Source organism: Thermobia domestica, chromosome 3 (assembly GCF_964235325.1).
Source record: "Thermobia domestica chromosome 3, izTheDome1.hap1.1, whole genome shotgun sequence".
In the NCBI taxonomy this organism is placed as follows: Eukaryota; Metazoa; Arthropoda; class Insecta; order Zygentoma; family Lepismatidae; genus Thermobia; species Thermobia domestica.
The window spans coordinates 285,618,568-285,641,598 of record NC_137456.1 but is presented as its reverse complement, the minus strand read 5'-3'; the positions used below and the strand labels follow the sequence as shown (position 1 = coordinate 285,641,598).

Sequence of the window (23,031 nt, the reverse complement as noted above, 5' to 3'; positions counted from 1 at the left end):
ATCGTCTGGTCTTTTGTATATACTATCAATATGTATTGGTGAGTTTTTTTTTAATGTTAAACCTTCCTGTGATCTCTATGTACTACTAAGCATGTAAATAAACAGTTAAAAAAAGTTAGTTAAAGCAACTAGTCTGTATGCCGAAGGTAGCGGGTTCGAATCCAGATGGAAGTGACGTTGTCATTTTTTTTGTTATGGTTATTTTATTTATTTTTTATGCGGGAAAAAATCAAATTGTAACATATGTGTAAAATTCATGACGATACCAAAAAAAGAAAAAAATGTCGTTGTCGCACTTGCATTAGCATCCCTAATTTTGTTTGCAAAAAGTTTAGTAATTATTTCCCCTGTGCTCACTGCTCACTATACGTAATGCTCGTTGGCGCGTTGTTTCCCAGTAAATGTTAATCCTAATTTGGAGAATTTTATAAAGTTTCACAATATTTCTCACTAGATAGTCTTCTATCTACTTGTTTGGATATTTTGATAACAGATTTTCCTATTAAATGTTTAATTTTCCCTAGATGTTTAATTACGGAAAAGTTTTACAATGTATTTGTATTAAATTGAAATTGTTTTGAATTTACCACATGAGATAAGTAGCTCGAAGGAGGAAAACTCAAGTAATTGATATTCTACGTAAAAGCTACCTATTGTAGAATGATGATACTTCTTGCGATCAGCACATAATCTTCACGTTAGAGAGTCAGACAGAAAAAAATTCTGGATTTTCCTCCCTATGACCACCCATCTTAAACCTCTACATTCCATTGTTCGTCTCACAAAATTTCGGTGCTCCAAAAACATTCATATAATAATAATAATAATAATAATAATAATAATAATAATAATAATAATAATAATAATAATAATAATAATCCTTAATATGACATCCTTACATAATGTAAGGCTATCTTAGTTTCTTAGTTTAAGTCTTAGATATCTTAGTCTAAAGTGCTTTCTTTAGTAATTATTTGAACAACCATGTAGGAGGGGGTACGGCGTTTTATTTTGCCCCTCTCATTTCAGTACCCTTCCAACAGAAAGTAATTTCTGATAAGCAGGGTAGACAAAATGAATAAGAAATATATTTACAGCATCCTCTCCCCTTTCATGATTGGAATATCACGTAGCATTTTTTTTATTCTACCAAAGATGGCCCTGTGCGGTTAGGGGTAGGTAACTAAAGAAATACCTAATATATAGCGCCCCTTGATTGTAATATTACCGCTTCTTTATTTGTACGAGGGAGCCCCAACAAGGTGATAAAAAGAATAGGAAAAGTGTCTATTGAATCCAGTGGCGGATCCAGCACAAACTTCTGGGGGGGCGGAGTGAAAGATTCTTTTGATGATGTGAAGCTGTCACAAATTACCACTTAAATAAACTAAACATAATAGTGGGGTGAACTGGAACCCAGTCAGTTTCAATTGATGTAAAAGTTTAATTTTTGGTTTCATATTAAAGTTTTGGTTTCAAATGAGAATTTCAGTCCCAGTGGTCAAGGATCAAATCTCGTGGGGCTCTTCAGTGTAGGCTAATACGGGCCCCTTATGAGAAAAGGCAAACATATTAAACTGTTTATAACGTTCGAATTTTTCGTCTATTTTAAAGAAATGTTGGGCTTCGTATTAAAGTGTTGGTTCCAAATGGCAATTTCAGTCCGATGGAGAATGATCAAATCCTGGAGTCGGGGGAGCTCATCAGTATAGTGTGCTACGGCTCCATTATGGGAAAAAGGCAAAAATATGAAAATGCTTATAACTTTCGAATTTTTCGTCTATTTTAAAGAAATTATTGGCTTCATATTAAAGTCTTGGCTTCAAATGACAATTTCTGTCCATGTGGACAATTATCAAATCTCGGAGGGCTCTTCGGTGTAGGGGTTTCGGCTTCTTTATGGGACAAGATTCACGTAATTGATATTGCAAAATTGTTTTGTATACATTAGTGGAAACTTGCACCATTTGGTTAATTTTACCTCTTATATTTTGCAGATTTCAAATTCCAAGCATAGTTACTTCTCAAAGCTAAAAGGCACTTACTAGTTTCATTAAAAGGAAATGTCTTTTATGAAAAGTTGTCATGGAGTACACGAACGAACAGGCACCCAAACATTGGTTGAGTCGGACGGTTGAAACTCGTTAAGCTCACTTCAATTATTATTATTATTATTATTATTATTATTATTATTATTATATTAATAATAATAATAATAATAATAATAATAATAATAATAATAATAATAATAATAATAATAGAGCATTCATGGGGTCCGTGGCTCGACTCCACTTCGCGCCAAGTGAAATTTGAGGTAGACAAATACCGTGTGCATGGGTATGGGTTTTCTTGGAATTTTCCATTGTCCTCCCACTTTCTTCATTTCATCATTTCATTCATCATCATTCTCCCTTAGCGTAGGTGCGTAATCGTGCAACGTTAAACTAGATATTCCATTTAATTTTAATTTCAATAATAATAATAAACAATTAATTCAACTGAAAGAACTGTAATTTATGTTGACGGCAATTATCATAAATATGCAACCATTATAGAAACAATGCTTTGAGTAGAAAGATAATCCTTCCCAAGTGTTAACGAATGCGCACGAGATAAGACATGTCTCGAGAAAGAGACGAGACGCGCTTTGTGACATCCAAAAGAAGACGTAACAAATCTTTTGGACACGAGATAGCTTTTAAAATGTCTCGTTTGTCTGGAATGTCTCGAAAACAAAAGTCTAAGTTTTAAAATTATTTTTAAAGATCTATTCTCTCAAAAGTAGCTCTCTGCCTTAAAATTAATAACGGCATTTGTGATTTTTTAAAAAAATAAACAATGTCTAAAGTTAATAGTTAACTTTTCGAAAAGAAGCTTCATTAAGGGTGAACCTGAAAGATGTCCACAAACTTCGGGAGATGATTCGTGACATCAAAAGGAGACAAATAGCCCTCTTGCAGTTTTCGAGTTCAGCTTCGTTGTCGAGATACAGGGTTGCCAACTGGTCGTGTTTGAGAAACTCACTGGAAATAAATTCAACTCCAAGAATAAGCTACTACAGGTCAATTGACTTATACCATGTTGTAAGGTTAAATATTTGTTTATGAAGTGTACAAAATTTGCCAGTGTCCTTTCTGAGAACATCGTCGAGAAAAAGTCACCTCCAAGAATAAACTACCCTTCGTAAAATTTTCTAAGAGAAATATCTGATACTGCAATATAGGGTTGTTAATTAAATATTGATTAATGAAAAATAAACAAAATTGTTAAAACCATTTTGGAGAAAATAGCTTTTTTCGATTTTCGGCTGTTAGTAAACCACACTTATTTTAGGCGGTAGGAAAAAATGGGAAAATCTCCTGTAGGAATACTATGTAAACCCTAAGTTTAAAATTTGGTGTAGATACGTTGAACGGTATGGCCTCTAGGCGAGTGCACAGAAAAGTGTACCGAACGGACGGACCGGAAGAACGGGTATCGAAAAATCACATTTTCGGTATGTAGACGCCATGAAGTATGTAAATCCGTTGAAATCAGAATTTGATATACTATTTTCACAATCACCATATTTTCTTCTCTCTTTTGTCGCTCGAAAAAGAAAAGCCTGAGTTTACCACAAAAAGCTAGGGTGTTTACCAAAAAATATTCAATTACAGGGCCACCGCACTAAACTTTTTCAATTCAATTTCTTAACTGTGTTAGGCCGCAGTTGTTACTGAAGTGTGTATTTGGATAATACGAAAAAAAAATCGTATTATTCAAATACATCGAATGTCAGATTATCGAATAAAAAACTTCGATTGAAGAAAATCCACACTACAAACTAACTCACACTTTGAGCACATTTTCATTAGACATATAATAGAGCAATTAATGCAATAATTGTTTATGAAATATGAAAAAATCAAATGAGTCATTTTCGAGAAAGTCGTTCAAAAAGAACACGTCAGAAGTAACCTACCTCTTGTGAATTGTTTCGAACAATGAGTTAAGATATACTTTTGCTTATTAATGAAATATTTATTTGCGAAATTTGAACAAAATTGCCTGTCGTTCGAGAAAATTGTTGGGAAAAACCTTGACCCCCAAAATAATCTATCCGTCGTAATTGTTTTTCATAGAAATGACTTATACTAAAATAATGAAATATTTATTTATGAATTATCAATAAAATTGTCCACGTAAGTTTTGAGAAAATCGTGAGGGAAAAATAACTCCCCGAATAAACTATCTCTTGAGGATTCTTTCAGGGTAAGCGAGTTATTCCATATTACTAGGTTTTTAATGAAATATTTATTTCTGAGTACGAACAAAATTGCTTGACTCACTTTTGAGAAAACCGTGGAGGAAAAACACCCCCAAGAGTAAACTACCCCTCGCATATTTTTTCAGGACAAACGAGTTTTGCCATATTGTTCGGTTATTAACGAAATATTTATTTTTGAAATATGAATAAACTCTTTTGAGTCGTTTTTGAGAAAATCGCCCAGACAACACTCCACCAAGAATAAACTACCCCTCGCATTTTTTTAGGACAAACGAGTTATGCCATATTGATAAGTTATTAATGAAATCTTTATTTATGAAATATGAACGAAAACATTTGAGTCCATTTTGAGAAAATCACTGAGAAAAAACTCACCCCCTTAGTATAAACTACCCCTTGTAGATTTTTCTCAGATAAATGCCTTATACCCCAAAATAGGGTTGCTAATTAAAAATGGATTTATAAAAAAAGAAAGAAAACAAGATCGTTAGAGCCAGTTATGAGAAAATATCGTTTTTTATTTTCATCGTACAGGAAACTACCCTTGTTTTGGGAGTAGGAGGGAAATAAAAAAAACTATAGGAAATACTATGAAAATCTTAAACTAAAATTTGGTGCAGATAAGTTGAACATACCGTAAATTTTTCAACTAATTTACGGTATGTTCAAGTATGGCTTCTAGGCGAGGTATGGCTTCAGGTATGGCTTCTAGGCGAGTGCACAGAAAAGTGTAGCGAACGGACGGACGAACTGATGGACATGTATCGAAAAATAACTTTTTCGGTGTTAGGGGTTATAATACGTGTAAATTTGTTGAAATCTCAAATTTGATTTTTTTTTTCGATCACCATACTTTCTTCTCTCATTTGTCACTTCAAAGTAAAAGGAACTCAGAACTACAGATAAGAGACACTTACTTTTACACATAGACATTTATTGATTTAAAACTGTTTTAGTTTGTCATTTCACTTCCAATTGAAAGGTTTTACCATGACTGACGGCATACCAATGACGAGACGGAAGTTTTGAGGAAGTAAATGCATTCAGAAGTCTAGACTACATTACGCCTATCAGCCTGTTTTTACTTCTGCAATTGTTGACAGTTGTAATTTCGTCCAAACGCTACATGAAATAATTCTTGGTTGACGTCATTGTGTTACTATTTTAGTATTGTTCTCTTCAGACTTGGTTGAAGTTTTGTCTTAACGGTTATACATTTTTTCTTTCTTATTTCATCGTTACGCATAAGAATAAAATGTTCTGGTGAGTGGATAGATTCGAACCTACGAACATTGAGTTTTCATTCTTCCAACACTTTACCAATGGACCAAGCTTTGTCTTCACGTTAACGCACGGTTACAGGGTTTATTACGATTTAAATAAAATGGCTGGCTGTTAAGAGTTTCCTGCCCAAATATTTCGATAAAAAATTTTCATTGCTTCGTAGATACGTAGAGCAATGTTTAGATACACATTTTAGGATAATGCATTTTGGTGTATATAATAATTTCATGCCAGATAAAAGCTAGATAAGTTTTGATAAAATGTTTCATATGTAGTTCTCAATAATAGGCTTGCTGTTCGGGGTGAAGTTTCAAGGTTCAGCATTGACTAGCAGTTTTTGCTATTAATATCCCTTCTAACAATATTGGCAGTGGACAAAAGTTAGCCCGTGTTGAAGCTTTTTGCTCCTAATTTAATTATTTTACTTTATTATTTAACGAATATATTGAAAATTGTCTGCAGGCACGTATACAGTAATTTATTTTGGAAGGGGCCCGACTTCAATATTAGGATAAATTATAATAAAATTTTAAAAACTAATCCAAAAAAATTAGGCTAAATTTACAGAAAAGTTGGGATTTCAGAGGGGGTCCGGACCCACTGTACCCACCCCTAAATGCGTCCTTGTTTCTCAGTAACGTTTCCTCATTTTGAAACCCTCAAAAACTTCGGATATATAAAGGGAAAAGAGTTATTTTCGATGAAATATCACTTCAAGGAGACGCGACAGTTTTATTGCACATGGTGGTATCCAACGTTCACAAGGGCAAGAATTCCTTCCCTTTTATTCTTTTGCTATTGTGCTCTATCGAAAGGTTAGGTTTGTAAAATATTACTCTTACAAACAAGCGTGATTGGCAGATAGGAATACTGAACAGAACTTCACAGAAATGCATGCTGAACTTACGTTTATAGCTACCCTTTGGTGATTTGGCCTCAAGGTCAATCGAGTGGTAATTCAGTTCCGTCTCTGTTCTTGAGCCATGTTCGTATTACTTCGAATAGTTTTGCTAATGAAAAGCATGCCTCGTAATATAACAGACTTCTTTCGCGTAAGAAATCGAAACTCAGTTGGTCAGAGCAACTAGTCTGTATGAATTAGGTTGTTAGTTAGAGCCCAGTACGAGTAAGGGTTTTTATTACTATTGATTGTTTTTATCTTTTTTAGGTGAGGAAAAATCAAATTGTGACATCGCGATATCAAATGTATTTGGTTGGGTAACTTTGACTCAGCTAAATTTTAAACATCAGTAACCGTCGAAATTATTTCACTAACCGATCAGTCACTGAACATTTCAAACACGTCAAACCAGTGGCATAATATGAAGGTTAACCTCTCCTCCGCAGTCCTTAGTTATGCGTCCGTACTTTCAGGTGCTTGCCAAGAGCCGGGCGACTGCCCGGGGCGCCAGAGAAAGAGGGGCGCCAAAACGAGCCTCAAAAAGTAAATTTTAGAACCTGTTTTCTACTGACGTTTTTGGTTTATATTCTTGTAAAGTAGTGGCAATTACATAACCATGGAAGAAGAGAGTTTCATAGTAATAAGGGGGCTGTATCGAAAAACGGAGAGATGGCATGCAGAATAAAGAGTGGCGGGGGTGTAAATATTGTTTGTTTGTTTGCTTGAGTTTAGCGTTCCACGGTTATGCCTTAATGGCCAAAGGAGATGTGGATACTAATTATAGTGGAATCTGAACCACTTTTATCGTTCAACAGTAATCCACCGGGAATTGGATCCGGTACAACAGAAGGCAGGCGTGCTAGCCACAAGACCAAGCGGGGGGCGGGGAGTTAGTATTGGTTATAGCGGGCCATATTCTTTGTGAAGTTTTCCTAGGTAATGAATGTCTTTTTGAAAAATGGGTTTAAAATATTAAAAACACTATGATAAAATGTAAATATAGGCTAGTACTAGGGGGAGGGCGCCAAAAAGTCACTTTGCCCGGGTGAAAATTTGACCTGGTCCGCCCCTCCGTACTTTCTGTATATTTTTGGCCTTGCAGCTTGTGCGGTCCCCACGCCACAGGGTTGCGGGGGCGCTATTTACGCGTATGCTTCGAACGTAATTCAATAACTGCTTAAGAAATTCTACCGTTAGCGTGGAAACGGGAATATATATTTTTCTAATAGTCCCATAGAACTTTCATTCAGAACGCCAGATGCAATTAAGTAGAAGGAGGATCTGATGTTTCCTAAGTAAGTTCCTTTCAGAAAGTTTGCTATTTCTTTAACGGTGATGTAAATAATTATACTCATCGTTATTAGCCCGACACAAAACCATTCTGGACAAATCCCTCTAGAAAACTTTATTCTGCCTAATTTTATAAGCGACTCTACGGTGAAACACTTGTTAACGAAAGCAATGCTGTGTATACACTGCCTTGTTTCTGACAAAATATAAAGTGTTTTGTAATCTTTAGACACTTTTCCTATTCTTTTTGTCACCCTTGGTTATGTAGGGTAGCCTCGAACAAATAAAGAAGAGGTAATATTACAGTCAAGGGGCGCAATAAATATATTAGGTATTTCTTTTGTTACCTAACCATAACGGCCTAGGGTCGTCTTCAGTAGAATAAAAAATGTTACGTGATATTCCATTCACGAAGGAGGAAAGGCTACTTTAAATATATTTCTTATTCATTTTGTCTACTCTGCTTGTCAGAAATTATATACTTTCTGTTGGGACGGTGCTGAAAAGAGAGGGGGGCGGAATAAAACTTCGTGCCCCCTCATACATTTTAAATTTTGTTACATGGTTGCTCAAATTATTACTAAAGAAAGCACTTTAAACAAAGATATCTAAATTTACATTATGTAAGGGTGGCATATTCAGGAATAATAATAATAATAATAATAATAATAATAATAATAATAATAATAATAATAATAATAATAATAAATGTCTTTGGAGAGCCGAAATTATGTGACACGAATCATTACATGTAGAGCTTTAAGATGGGTGGTCATAGGAGAGGAAAAAACAGGGTTTTTCTCTGTCTGACCAACGTAAAGATTATGTGCTGAAGTTAAGAAGCATAATCATTCTACAATAGGTTGCTTTTACGTAGAATATCAGTTACTTCAGTTCTCCTCCTTCGGGCTACTTACCTCATGTGGTAAATTCAAAACAATTTCAATTTAAGACAAATACATGTAAAACTTTTCTGTAATTAAATATATATAGGGGAAATTAAACATTTAATAGGGAAATCTGTTATCAAAGTGTCCAAAAAAGTAGATAGAAGACTATCAAGCGAGAAAGATTGTGAAACTTTATAAAATTCTCCAAATTAGAATTAACATTTACTGGAAAACATTCGTTATGCACCAGTGAGCATGTAGTGAGTAGTGAGCACAGGGGAAATTATTACGAAACTGTTTGCAAACAAAAATTAGAGACAATAATGCAAGTGCGAGAACGGCATTTTCTTTTTGGTATCGTCATGAGTTTTACACATATGTTACAATTTGATTTTTTCCCACATAGAAAATAAATAAAATAACCACAGTAATAAAAATTATAACGTCACTTCCATGGGGTTCGAACCCAATACCTTCGGTATACAGACTAGTTGCTTTAACTAGCTGAGCTACTTGTTTTCTTACGTGAACTGAACCTGTTCTACGGTAAAGACGATTTTTCATTACGATTGTGCTAAGAATTCGTCTTTTTCCATAGGTAATTTCCACTATTTGCTCTATCTATACGTTAATACTTAGCATAGATTCATATATTTGGAGTTCGCTGATAATGCATGTAATAAGACACATTAGAAATGTTTCGTTAAAAGTTTCGTTTGTAGATCTAATCCACGTCTCTCTCAATGACATAGATGTCGCTGCTTCGTGATGAACTGCAGAATTCCCTCGCGTTCTTGAAAATTTCCCACTTTAGCAGGGTTGGTAATTCTCGAGATTTCTGTCGATTTAATGTTTTTTGCTTCTAATTTATTTATTTTAAGCTAATATCTAACACAAATATTAAAAACTGGTTTGTTATTAACCTGTCCTGCTGGGGAAACCTTCCGAAATTTCGAACATATAAAGAAAATGGAGATATTTTCAAAAAACTTTAGAATAAAGAGACGCGTCATTTATTTTGCTCATGGTAGTACCTTCGATGTAAATCTAAACTCTTCCTTTATTCATAAATAATAATGTTGTTTTAGTATTTTCATAAATATTAAAAGATAGTTTTGTTTCACAAAATCTATTACAGTTTCAGAACAGTTATTGATAACACTTTTTAATTACAGTTTAATATCAAACGTTATGCACCAAGACTAAGGAATTTTTCAGTTTTTCTTCAGAATACAGTAGTTAAACGACCTTTTCAAGTTGTGATGGAAAATTGAAGGTGGAATATATTATTTCCTCATTAAATCTAAACTGTTTCATAAAAACTAAATTTCCCAGGCAAAAGAGATCATCCCTCACGTTTGTTTTTTTTTTTTTTTCCTTTTGAGCCCTTTCATCTTTAATCAAAGACATTAGAAGAGGTTAGGTAGGTATCTCCGGCAATATATAAGTAACTGATTGTTGCTAACTTCATTGATATAATAAATTTCTTTTTTTATTACTGTTGCCAGACAGTTCTGTGTGTGTGTGTTAAATGGGAAGAGTACATCGTTGTCTCATTTTGTGTGATTCTACTTTTAGATCTCTTTATCCTGTTGGTCTCATTTTTTCCCTTGCCCTCCTCCTTTCGTCAACACTTATCCTTTTGGGATTTATAGTATATATCAGTAGCAGATTTAAAGGGAGGTTTTGGGGCTGAAGCCGTCCCCACCAAAAGTATTGGAGACCATAGACGCACACACTTGCATGACCAACTTGCATATAAGATTTGTTTCATTATGCATGTTGGAAGAATATTTTGCCCACACACGTACCAACATGCTGTCCAACTTAATACAGATCAACCATCTTCAATGACTTGGCATTGCGGAAGAGAGTCACGTGATTTCTTCTGCTGTCTTGATTGGAGAACCTAAATATAAAACAACCAATTTGCATGAACGAGCACATACTTACAGTAAGCATGCACGAAGAACAGCAAAACCATCATGCATGTTTTGCTGATGCAGAACTGAAAATTTTGAAAACTTTCAACGTGCATGAACGAGGGCATACACGATCAACTTTTATCATTTTTCATACATGTTGGAAGGTTTCTTCATATATGTGTCAGCGTGTATGGGCTCCTTATTAGAGCAAGAGGAATTTGAGGTCATTCACACTAAAAATGCTGAGCATTTTGCTGAAGTAATAAATAAGTTTTCCTTCTGAATTATGAAAATAGACGATCGTTTGACTTCATCATTTCTCTCCATATCGAGGGTACAATTCTTGAACTAACTGTTGTCTCGTCAACTTCAAAATCCTACTGTGGAGTGTCATCAATACTATACCATCGCTGACGGTGTAATACAATTAATCAATATCGAGTTAGCAGTGATCATTACAGTAAGATCTTTAATAAGGCCGAAGAGGTTGCTATTACCCAAGATATCGATATCACATTTTTTAGGACTGTAAATTGCCAGACTAACCGCTCAAAAGTAGAAGCACATACGCCACAGGAATATTTCAAGATAACTGTATATATTCCTTTATTGCGGCCCATACACGTAAACACATGCCTGAAGAAACAGCCCGACTTGCATGAAAAATGATAAAACCACAGGCAAGATGATCGTGTATGGCCTCGTTCATTCATGTTGAAAGTTTTCAAAATCTTCTGAAAACATGTTTGATGTTTTTGCCGTTCTGCATGCATGTTTACCGTGTATGGGCTCGTTCATGCAAGGTGGCTGTTTTATATTTAGGTCCGCCAATCATGACAGCGGAAGAAATCACGTGACTCTCTCCTCCGTCGCATGCCAAGGTCGTTCAAGATGGGTGATCTTCGTTATTCCTGGAGCATCAAAACATAGAGAGAGAGAGAGAGATGCGTTACATGACAAGGGATTCTGTGCATGCATTTATTCAGGTATACAAAGAAGTACCATGTTTTTGGAAGGTAAACTAAAAATTTAAAAAAAAAAAAACCTACTGTGTGGGGAATGACGTAAAGAATTCTACATTTGAAAATCTAGAAAAGCTGAGAGAATTTCAACCTCACTTCACACTTGATAGTTGTTAAAAGGGGGATAAATACGTTGCGCTCCAACTACAGAAGAGAGCACATCAAAGTGAGAAAAAGGAAATTAAGTGGTTCTGCCGCTCATGAAATTTACATGCCAAAGTTATGGTACTACAGGGGTGTAGCCAGCAGGCTTATCTAGGGGGGTCGTTTTTGAGGAGAAACAGCTACAATGTACAAAAAATGTGTTACAGCTAGAGATTTTGAGGGCTGAAAAAACGGAATTTTTTTGTTTCCGTCCGAAAATCTAAACACACTGTTTTTTAAGTTTTTTTCTTCAAAAATATTATGTACCAGGTAGTTTTTATTATACTTAACCAAGAAGCAAACGTTATACCTTTGTGTAAAACTATTTCAATCCAAGTCCTTGTACACAGAACCTATCAACATAAGACTGATTTTTTTTAAAATTTCATTTAATTTCTTTAAAATTTCCTGACAAAAATATTTATTTATTATTCGTAACTAAAAAACATTATAATTATTTTATTAACAGCTATATATCACTTCTTGTTTTACACCAAGTGGAAAAAAGCGAATAAAATTCAAACTGAAAACTGAATTAAATTTAAAACGTTGTTTTTCACCATATTTTCCAACTGATAAAAAAAATGTGTTTTTTAAAACACTCAGTTTACGGCGATAGTTTTGTAGCAGTATTTATAGTACCTTGTTGAAACGTTTGTCTTCAAACTGTCAAATATAAAACAGGGGTGGATCCAGGACGGACTTCTGGGGGTCGGTGGGTTATAATACTGCTACTTAGAGCTACCTTTAAGAGCTTCAAACTCTGGGATGGGTTTTATTTATATATAAAATAAGAAATCTTCATCTTATGGGGGTTATCGCCCCTCTGGATCAGCCTCTTATATAAAATCACAGTAAATCGTGTAATCTGCTGTTAGAAATAAGTATATATATATATATATATATATATATATATATATATTTCGAAGTCCATTTGTTTGTTATGAGTTTATATTGACTCAAATTTAAAGAAAAATTACATAAAATATTATAATTTGTGTGGAATAATTTAGTTCCATTATCTAAACCGTTTCCATCCAATTTGGACATGTTGGCGTGGGAGACCCGGGTTCGATTCCCAGTGGGAACTAATGTGGTTTGGATTCCACGTTAATCAGTAGGTCCACGTCTCATATAGCCTCGCTGCTGAACGGGACTTTAAACTCAAAATCAACTCAACCAAGTTGGAAGTGATCCGCACAGGAGCACTAGATCAATCGATTGTAGTAGATGTGGTAGCAACCTGTGCATTTGGTCATTCCTTACACAGAAGATACACCATATTATTTTTCAATCGGTAAATAATTTAACGTAAATTATTAATTATATGTAAACTTTGTTATATTTAAATGACTGGAGCAATATCATTTTACGATGATGTTTTAAAAACTGGTCGTTTAGGGGGTCCAAGAAATCATTTGGGGGGACTGGCCCCGACGCCCTCCTCCCCATGGCTACACCCCTGTGATATTACGATTAACTTTAATTTTTATCAGATTAGGAAGAAACACGTGTAAGCAAAATCAACCTAGATGAATACAGCAGTGATGAAGAGCCTGATGAGTCATCTCCACAGGTAATTAAAATAAAATATTATTGCAACTAGTTTTATTTTCACACTTATTCCTGTGTACTGGCATGTAGAATTAAGAGACCTCGATGGTCACTACTAGTTGGTAGCAATCATATTGTCTTACCATTCGACTCTTCACGGTCTCCGTCCTCCACATTTCTCAAACAACTTCTAGTAAGTTGAACAGCGTGTTGGTGCGTGTGTGGGCAAAAAATTCTTCCAACATACATGATGAGACAAATCTTTCATGAATGTTGGTCATGCAAGTGTGTACATGTATGGGCCGCTTATCACCTCATAAGTGAACTGACCTCAAGATTTGCTTTAACAAACTCAAAAGTGATGCCTTTGTTTAGTTTGATTCCAGCATTTACGGCACAATTAGATGAAGAAAACGTTGTAAAATCTTCATAAATTTACAGTGAGAATCTGTGGGGAAGTGAAATTGAACTAAAAAGTGAAGTGACTTTCTGGCGGGAACATTGGAATAGGAAATCAAACATACCTAAGATCGCCGTTGATGCTTATCAAGATAAATCTTTTGAATTTTTTCCGAACATAATAAAACAACTGCTACATCTTCTATCTGTTTTATCAGTAAGAACATGTTCTGCAGAAAGAAGTGTTTCTACTTTAAAATTGGTAAAATTCTATCTGAGAACAACAATGGGTCAAGGCTTACTGGATTAGCCCTAATGAATATTGACAAAGATATTCGAAATGATGTGTCTGAAGTAGTAGATCACTTCGTCCAGAAACATTTCACAAGATTGCAATTTCTGTACGATTGAAGCAAAGATATATAAATTTTGTATTTTTTAGTTCTGTTTTGTTGTGAAGTTTGATATATACATATTCTTTGTTACGAAATATTTCATATGTTTCCCGATTTTTTTTTAAATCCTAGCTCATTAAGAACACAAAAAATATTATAATGAGATACATTGAACAATGTAACAATATTAATAAAATAAACCTTTTAAACAGATGAGGTAGAATATATGGAAACGCTAATTCTTTGGCTCCATGATCTAACCTATTTTTAAGTACATACAAGTGTGTATATATATTACTCTCAAATTTGAGCAGCAAAAATGAGTTCCACTGTTTTTTCTAAATTATTTTGTTCTAGCCCCCTCAGAAACAATTTCTGGATCCGCCACTGGTATATATATATATTATTTTAAAATGTTCATATACCATCTATTACTGCTGGATTCTTTTGTTGTTCAGTCGTACATTCATTCTGAAACAGGTCACATATATTTTGAGAAGGAGCTCGTCAAGTTGGTGGGGGTAATGACGTCAACTTTTTGCCTTTAGGAATACAACGCAAAAGGCTTATTTTATTCCCTCGCAAATGATGTCTTAAAAGTTTTATGGGATCCAATAACACATATATATGTCGTCAACATGACCACCAGACAGAGTACACATGTCATTGCTTTCAAAATCTCAATTTTCTTCGAATTCCCCTTTCCACGTATATGATATGGACATGCAAATGATTCCATTTGGAAGGTGGCTTTATTCTGAAGAAAATTATTCAAAATCCCGAAAGATTTAATAATCTAAATGCCACACTGAAAATCAGAAATGCTTTTACAGTAGTATAAAGTCCCGTGAAGCATGCGCGCGTATTCTCGAAAACTTTTAATTATCTAGCAATAAAACTTTACGGTGATCTTCAGTGCCCCTTGTGGTCGAGTAGCTAGTGTACTGCTTTCAGTGCGCATGATGCCGGGTTTATTTGATTTCTGTTGGGAGTATTCCCATGGGAATTAAACTTGAGAAGTGGTTCGAATTCCAGTTTAAATCGTAGTTCCAGTTTGATAAAGCCATTGCTTGTGAAAATGTACATTACTTTAATTGAACTCAAATTAACCCAATCTACTTTACAGTTGTTTTATTTAATGAATTTATTACAAAACTCCAGGATGGTTGATTGAAGTTAGCGCCCCTTTTCAGCAATCGAGGCTATATAAGACGTGGACCTACGGTTTAAAGTGAAATCAGAACTACCATAATGCGTTCAAAAGTCAACTGTCTCTCACCGGGAATCTTGCTTTAACCTCCTTTTTTTTCTTAATTCGTCCAAGCTGAAATATTTGTCTACATAGTTCTCTACTTAATTACTTTTGTACTTAATCCAATATAAGAGAAACACGAACACAGAGACATCGAAGATAGTTAAAAACGGTGCATGCTCTTTAGAGTGACATGGATCCTCAGCCTAACACCTCAGACAGCTAGACTACATCACAATGACAGCCACTAAAAAGAGGAGATAGCGGCTAACGCTCTAGCTTTCGGTGCGATCGGTCCCAGGTTTGATTCCCGGTCGGAGCACTCGTTCGGAAAAGTGTAAAGAGCTTTCTCAGGCCAGCCATCCTGAATAAGGTTTTCCTGAGTTTTCCTAATTCACATCAGGCAAATGCTGGGGTCATTCCTAATATACAAGTCCCAGGCCTCTTCCTTCCTCCCCCAATCCTTCCTTCATTTCTCCGGTTAGTGTGATTGTCGAGGGACATCATCTCTCACACGCGACGGACTAAAATGGCCCTAGATGCCGAAAGCTAGGGATGCGCACGAGACAAGATTTGTGGTTGTCTCGTCTCGAAAATGTGCTGTAAAAGTGATGTCTCGACTCGAAAAATGTATATTTCAATATTGGAGGAGCCGTGTCTCGATTCGAATTTTGGCAAGAAAATCCTGTCTCGACTCGTCTCGTGCGCATCCCTACCGAAAGTCCAGAAATCTAAATACGAAATCCTAAAAAAGAAAAAATGCACTGGGTTGATTTTAGCAAACTTTAGAAATACTAGAATAATAATTTCTCGAATATAAGCACAGGTTACATAGAAGCTAGGGAAGTCATTGATTTTAAACGAAATAATACGTTAAGTCAGCATTGGCCGTGAAGATAACGGATTGACTCCACTAACAAACTTGCCCGAGATAAACCCTCTAACTATCTCTTTAAAAAATCAGAATTCTGAAACCGCTTTCGTTCAAGAGTTATCGTTCGTAGTAACGGACCGACGGACGGACTGCCTGATCCTAATAACTATCTGGATTTGTATTACTACTTATTCTAGTAGCAAGGAGTAGCGCGGTGGGTACTTCCTTCTTTTAGTGATAATATATCTAAATATTATCTTAGAATTAGCTACTATGAAAACAATGCGAGTAAAGTTTTTTTTTTTTTTTTTTTTTTGTTAAATCAATGTATGAAACAGATCTCGTAAATTGCATACCCATAACGAAAATTAGATTAAGTAAATAAAGTAAACACGTATATTGAGATCCCCAAGTCATATCTGTTGAGAATTGATATTAACAATAGTAATAAAAAATATAATTGCATAATGTATCAGAAATTTCTCAGCCTTCAGTTGTACAGTATAAATGCAAGCACTAACCTGTATTCCCTAAGGAAAAATGAGATTCTCCCTGAACTAATCAAAATGAAGGCTCTCCAGGGTATAAACCTCTGAACTACATAACTAAATTAGTGTAATTTGGAAAATCTGTTTTTAAAAACCCCAACGGACAATAATTACCATTTCTAAAATGTGCAGAAAATACAAATGAACGTAAGAATACAGGCGTAGCGTCAAAATTGAAAAGAAAAAAGCTTCACGTTGGAAACATTGTTGCGATTAGAAATGATCTCTTACAATTATTCCCCCAAATACAGGGTATCTCAAAAGTTCCCTCAGATAGGGTAACTCTGTTATTATCAGAGCTACAACAAAATGTAAGAGGGGAATCGTCCCCAAATATGACACTTTCAATGTAAAGTGAAGGAATCTATTAAATCGGACAAGCCGTTTGGGCTGTACACTCAAACCAGCCATTTACCTGGATCCACAACGTAAGTGAATGAAGCTACTGTCTGTTATGCTAAAGTATCGATGGCAGTCCTTATTTCAAACATGCCACTATTGACCATGATCTTACAAAATTTGTCCACCTCCTGTCCCGTCCTTCCCTCCCCCAGCCTCAGCTAAATGGCAACGTTGCTTTTTCATTTAATATTGATCGCATAAAGAGTGTACAGCCCAAATGGCTCGTTCAATTTAACTAATTCCTTCTTTTTAGAATGAAAATATTATATTTGGAGATGGTTTCCCCCCTTACACTTTACTATAGCTCTGATAATAACAGAGTTCCTGTCAAGGGACTTTTGAGACATTCTGTATAATCAAATACAGGAATATTTACTATTATTATTATTACTTAGTAATTGGAACATACCAGGTGTTGAGAAACGCTACAGAGGTAGTCTCGTGCAGTGGACCTTGAATTAAGCAAATAATGTAGAATAAACAATGTGTGTTCTTAAATTATAGTCAAACGACGGATAATGAACTTTAAAATAACATAGTTTGAGAACTATACAACTCATTTTATAATCTATTTAAGGATAATGAACTTTAAAACAGCATTGTTTGAGAACTATAGAACTAATTTTATAATTTATTCAAGGAATTACTAAGTAACTAGTGTACGCTTTATTAGTGGGGCAGATAATTGCATATTTCAGGATAATGGAATTCAAAATTGGAAAGAAGCACTATAATCGGTACTGGTATTTTTTTTAGAGTCCTTCAGGTTAGATTTTAAAATTATGATCATTATGCAGTATGGCAAACCAAACTTAGAACAACTATAACAAAATTAATACACTCGAGTGATAACAAAGTTCTTTGCATCTAATACTTTGCTTTCAGCAATGATACCTGGACATTTATAATTATTGAAAGTTATTTTCAAAAATTCCTGTAATTTTAATAAAATCCTAATTTTCCTACTAAGACAGGAAATAGTAAAAATATTCTATAACTTCCTGTTTCAATATTAATCGAGAAAATGTTTCACTATTAGTAAATCTTAAATATTATAAAAATCGTTGCCATGACAACAGTGAAATTTTTCACTTTGAATGGAAAGTGCATTGTTGAGAGGAGATTTGGGGTAGTGTGGAATTAACTTTGTGTGCTACTTCTAGTCACACGGCGGCAAAGGAACTTCCATTGTTGAGCCATTAAGAAATTCAAACTTCAATTTTAACGTTGTGTAAGGGAAGTTGCCCCTTCCCTGAAACAGGTTAAACCAGGGGATGTGGCACTTACAGCTCTTCTGAATTTCCTACACACTGCTTCCTTCCTTCCAGTGAAGTTATTTTTCCAAAAGTGGTTTGAGTGTCATGAAACAATTGCAAAGCAAGTGAGCGAGAAGGCCATTTATGTTTATATATATATATATATATATATATATATATATATATATATATATATATATATATATATATATATGTATAGAAGTAATTTTTGGTTTCGACACTTAGAACTAGTTTTTCTTGCTGCATAGAAATATAAGTGACAAGGAAACCCTTCAGTATATACTCTTTCTGCATGTAGTTAATTTTATTATGCATTATTCTTTTCTAGAATCAGGCCCGTATCCACGGGGGGGCTAGGGGGGCCGGGCCCCCCCCTAAAATTTGGCTGGCCCCCTAAAAGTTTCACGGTAGGCTTGCAAATGAACTATAATATGGTGATAAAGTATAATATGATTGGGTCGGCCCCCCCTAACTTCTACCGGCCCCCCCCCCTAAATTTTTGAGCTGGCTACGGGCCTGTCTAGAATTTCATTTTGTTTATGGTTTGGACGAAAATCGTTACAAGGGAAATGTATCTTGATTACGATTGCCAATTCTGAAAAATAAAATTACCGGTTTCCACTTGCAATCCTCAAAAGAGATGAAGAATAATTGTAATCTTGCAATCTGAATCTGACGAAAATATCGGTCTGGCCGTATAATATCGGTAGCTTAAGTCTTGATGTGTCAGGAGACAACACTTTGAATATAATGAGCACTGTTTGTTGTAGTGATGTTATAAATATATCTAGTTTCGAAACGAAGTTGTTCATTAGTTCCATATTCATTGCATATTTTTTTCAACAAATGACCCGATAAAATTGCAATATATTTGTTTTTAAACGCATTTTGTGTCCCTTGTTATTGAAGTTGGTTTATGGAATAAAACTTCCAATTCTGGATGAAAAAGAGGAAGCAAACTACGATTTCTAGATATTATTTTTATCGTTTATTTTGTAACTCATAAAATAGTCATTGAAACAAATCGATTACATTATATTAATTATTATTCCTACCTACAACAATCGCTGACTCTTGGCGCATACTGAGTATGTACGACGTATCAAGGAACAAATGTCTTACCCGGCAAATATTGCTCTGGTACAGTGGCTGATCTAGAAGAAAAAAACTGGGGGGAGGGGGAGGAGCCAGAATCCAGACTGATATTTATATCATGAATTTACTATAAACTTTCAAAAAAAATAGAAATAATAGCTTAAATTATTTTTGTAACTCAAAAAATTTGGGGGCCTAGCCCCCCCGGCCCTGGCCTAGATCCGCCACTGTTCAGGTATTATTCTTATCGGTGCAATGGCCCTTGTAACTTTACAGTATAAAACAGGCTTGCCAACTATATTATAATGTATCATGGTATACGATAATTAAAACCCTAACGCTATATACGATAATGCCCTTGCGATAATAATAGGTGAATATACAAAATTTTACAACGCACACTTTTTTTTTTTTTTTTTGTAGTTTTTGAATGTGCAAATAAATTGTAGGTGTGCATTAAATAATTAGAAAACACACATACCTAAACTTTCTAACAGTCGTTCCCGCTAAGATAAGTTGATAGTGATTTGAGAATTGGCAAATGGCAACCCTGTATCCATTCTTTTAAGGATTTTAAAAAATGGTGAGCACAGCGACGCCGATTTGGAGTTCGAAACTGAAGATTACTAGATAAGTTTATTATATATTATTGTTATTATTAATAGTATTATAATTGTTTCTATAATTATCACGTGCATAGCGAACATACATTAATATTTTTTTTGTATAATACGATAGTTATAAAGACGAAAATCGATAATTTTTGTTTTTTGAGGTTGGCAACTCTATTATGAATCAAGCTATCAGAAACATTATGTTTTCTTTACCCCTGCACGAATATACCCATTTCTGTTAATCAAAATATCAAAAGCTTTCCTGGGATGAGCAACTTACCCTACATTGTGACATAGACAGTTTATCAGAAAAAAAAACTTAGTCAACAATTTAATTTTAACAATGGAAGTGTCTCATTATGTTCCTTTTATAATATTACATTTCTATGGTTTTGTAGTTTATAAAATCGGGTACGATAGGGGAATCCTTTAACCTTGTACTTCTCTTAAAGGGGTTTTGGGGTTTCTTTGGTACTTTTTAATTAAACTAATACTACAAGGATGAGAGAAATTTTGCATCTTCAGGTGGGTCAATGTGGAAATAAAGTTGGAGGAAAATTTTGGGAAGTAATATCTGATGAGCATGGAATTGATCCGACTGGCTTTTACCATGGGGATTCAGATCTGCAATTAGAGCGCATAAATGTGTATTACACTGAAGCTAACCGTGGAAAATATGTCCCACGAGCGATTATGGCCGACTTACAACCTGGATCTATGGACTGTATACGAGCTGGTCCATTTGGACAAATCTTTCGACCGGACAACTTTGTTTATGGTCAAGGTGGAGCATCCAATAATTGGGCCAAAGGTTTCCTGACGGAAGGTGCTGAAGTAGCTGATTCCATACTGGATGTCGTCAGGAAGGAAACCGAAAGCTGTGACTGTTTGCAGGGATTTCAAATGATTCATTCTCTCGGCGGAGGCTCCGGGTCTGGAATGGGATCGCTTCTCATATCTAAAATCAGGGAAGAATATCCGGATAGAATTATCTGCTCTTTCAGTATTCTACCATCTCCTAAAGTATCCGACGTCGTAGTAGAACCATATAATGCAACGTTGGCTCTTTCTAAACTTATAGATACTACGGACATGTTATATTGTATTGATAATGAAGCTCTGTATGATATATGCTTTAAAACGCTGAAGTTAGTCACACCAACATATGGCGACTTGAATCATTTAGTCTCCGCTGTTTTGTCAGGAATCACAACCTGTTTGAGATTCCCAGGTCAGCTAAACTCTGATCTTCGTAAATTAGCTGTTAACCTTGTACCATTCCCAAGACTTCATTGTTTTATAACTGGGTTTACTCCTCTTACATCTCGAGGAGGTCAACAGTATCGTGCAATAACTGTACCTGAGTTGACTCAGCAAATGTTTGATTCTAAAAATATGATGGCTGCGTGTGATCCTCGACACGGGAAATACCTAACAGCAGCTGCTGTCTTCAGAGGAAGAATGTCCACGAAAGACGTAGAAGAACAAATGTTGAATGTGCATGACAAAAACAGTAGTTATTTTGCAGAGTGGATTCCGAACAATGTAAAAACTGCAGTGTGTGATATTCCACCTCGAGGACTTAAAATGGCAGCTACGTTTATAGGAAATTCTACATCAATAGTTGAGTGTTTCAAACGAATATCTGAACAGTTTTCAGCCATGTTTAGGAGAAAAGCTTTTGTACATTGGTACATTGGTGAAGGTATGGAGGAAGGTGAGTTCACTGAAGCTGAGAAAACTTTGAATGACACAATAGACGAATATATTCAATATCAAGATATTGGCCAAGGTGAGGGCGGTGAAGGCGGGGAAGGATGACGAAAAACATTTGCCTAATAAAAAATTAAAACCTCAAATCTTATTCAAATAATTTACATTGAAATTAAAGTAATGTTTAGATTTAGTACAGGGTGGGCGGAAAGTAACGTTCTCATTGAGATCACCTTCTGCCCAATAATGGCTATTATGACGGTTAACGAACCCCCTATATGAAATACAGTTTCACCGCTCTACAGATTATTTTTGTAATCATGTATGGATGAGCTTCATGACATGCGAACATCATTTCACAAAATTCAACACGCCTATCGCAGTTATCTGGATACAACTTTTGGTCATAATGAGGCTTCCGTTTTCTGTAATGTAACTCTTTGGAGAATTGCACGTACAAAACAGCGTGTATTCCACTTTTTGTTGTAGCCTGCCTTATTGAGTTTTAAGGGCTTCGCTCGAACATTTCTTGCACTTCGGCCACCTTTACCGAAATCGAGGGCCTATCTGATCTGTTAATTTCCACGATACGTCTGGTAGTCATTAATTTCCTGTGGCAATTTTTAATTGTTTTCGTATCCAGTGTTAAACCCGTTGGACCGCCCTCCACCACAGTTGGATCTGAATTACAAACTGCCACACCTCAAATCTTGCTGCAATTTTGGCTTTCTTCTTAATGCTTAATCATCCTGGCATCTCTGTAGTTTCAAAGGAACAACAAAAGCTTCCCAAGACCTGGGTAAAAAATAAAAAGTGCATACCTTACTTTGTAAAACAAGATAATTTTCATTGCTATCTATACATAATATCAATAGAAATTTATAATTCAAAATAGGAAATTACTTTCCGCACACTCTGTAGTGTGGATTTATCATATGAAATAATTTTTTTACTTCTTTAACGCTAATCCTGAGAACATTCGAGCATCTTGAAATATTCTCTAAATTTTGATTAAACCATATATTTGCACGTCGTGTTGTATTACACCACTAGTTACATATAAAGCTCAAAGTGGTATGCATTTCTACTTGTTTTAAATCTTAGTTCGAAATTTCACTGTAGCATAGCGCCATGTTGATAATATGTTTTTTCATACTGAGCTGCGTTTCCTGATTTATTTTGCTT

The 23,031-nt window shown here is 35.1% G+C and overlaps 1 protein-coding gene and 1 pseudogene across 2 annotated transcripts in view; both read left to right on the top strand.

Annotated features, from left to right (window-relative positions):
- The window catches only part of LOC145681108 (synaptotagmin-12-like), a 607,941-nt gene that overhangs the window by 303,010 nt on the left and 281,900 nt on the right, over positions 1-23,031 (top strand). The gene's annotated exons all lie outside the window — the stretch shown is intronic.
- LOC145681109 (tubulin beta-4 chain pseudogene) lies at positions 20,526-21,984 on the top strand (annotated as a pseudogene).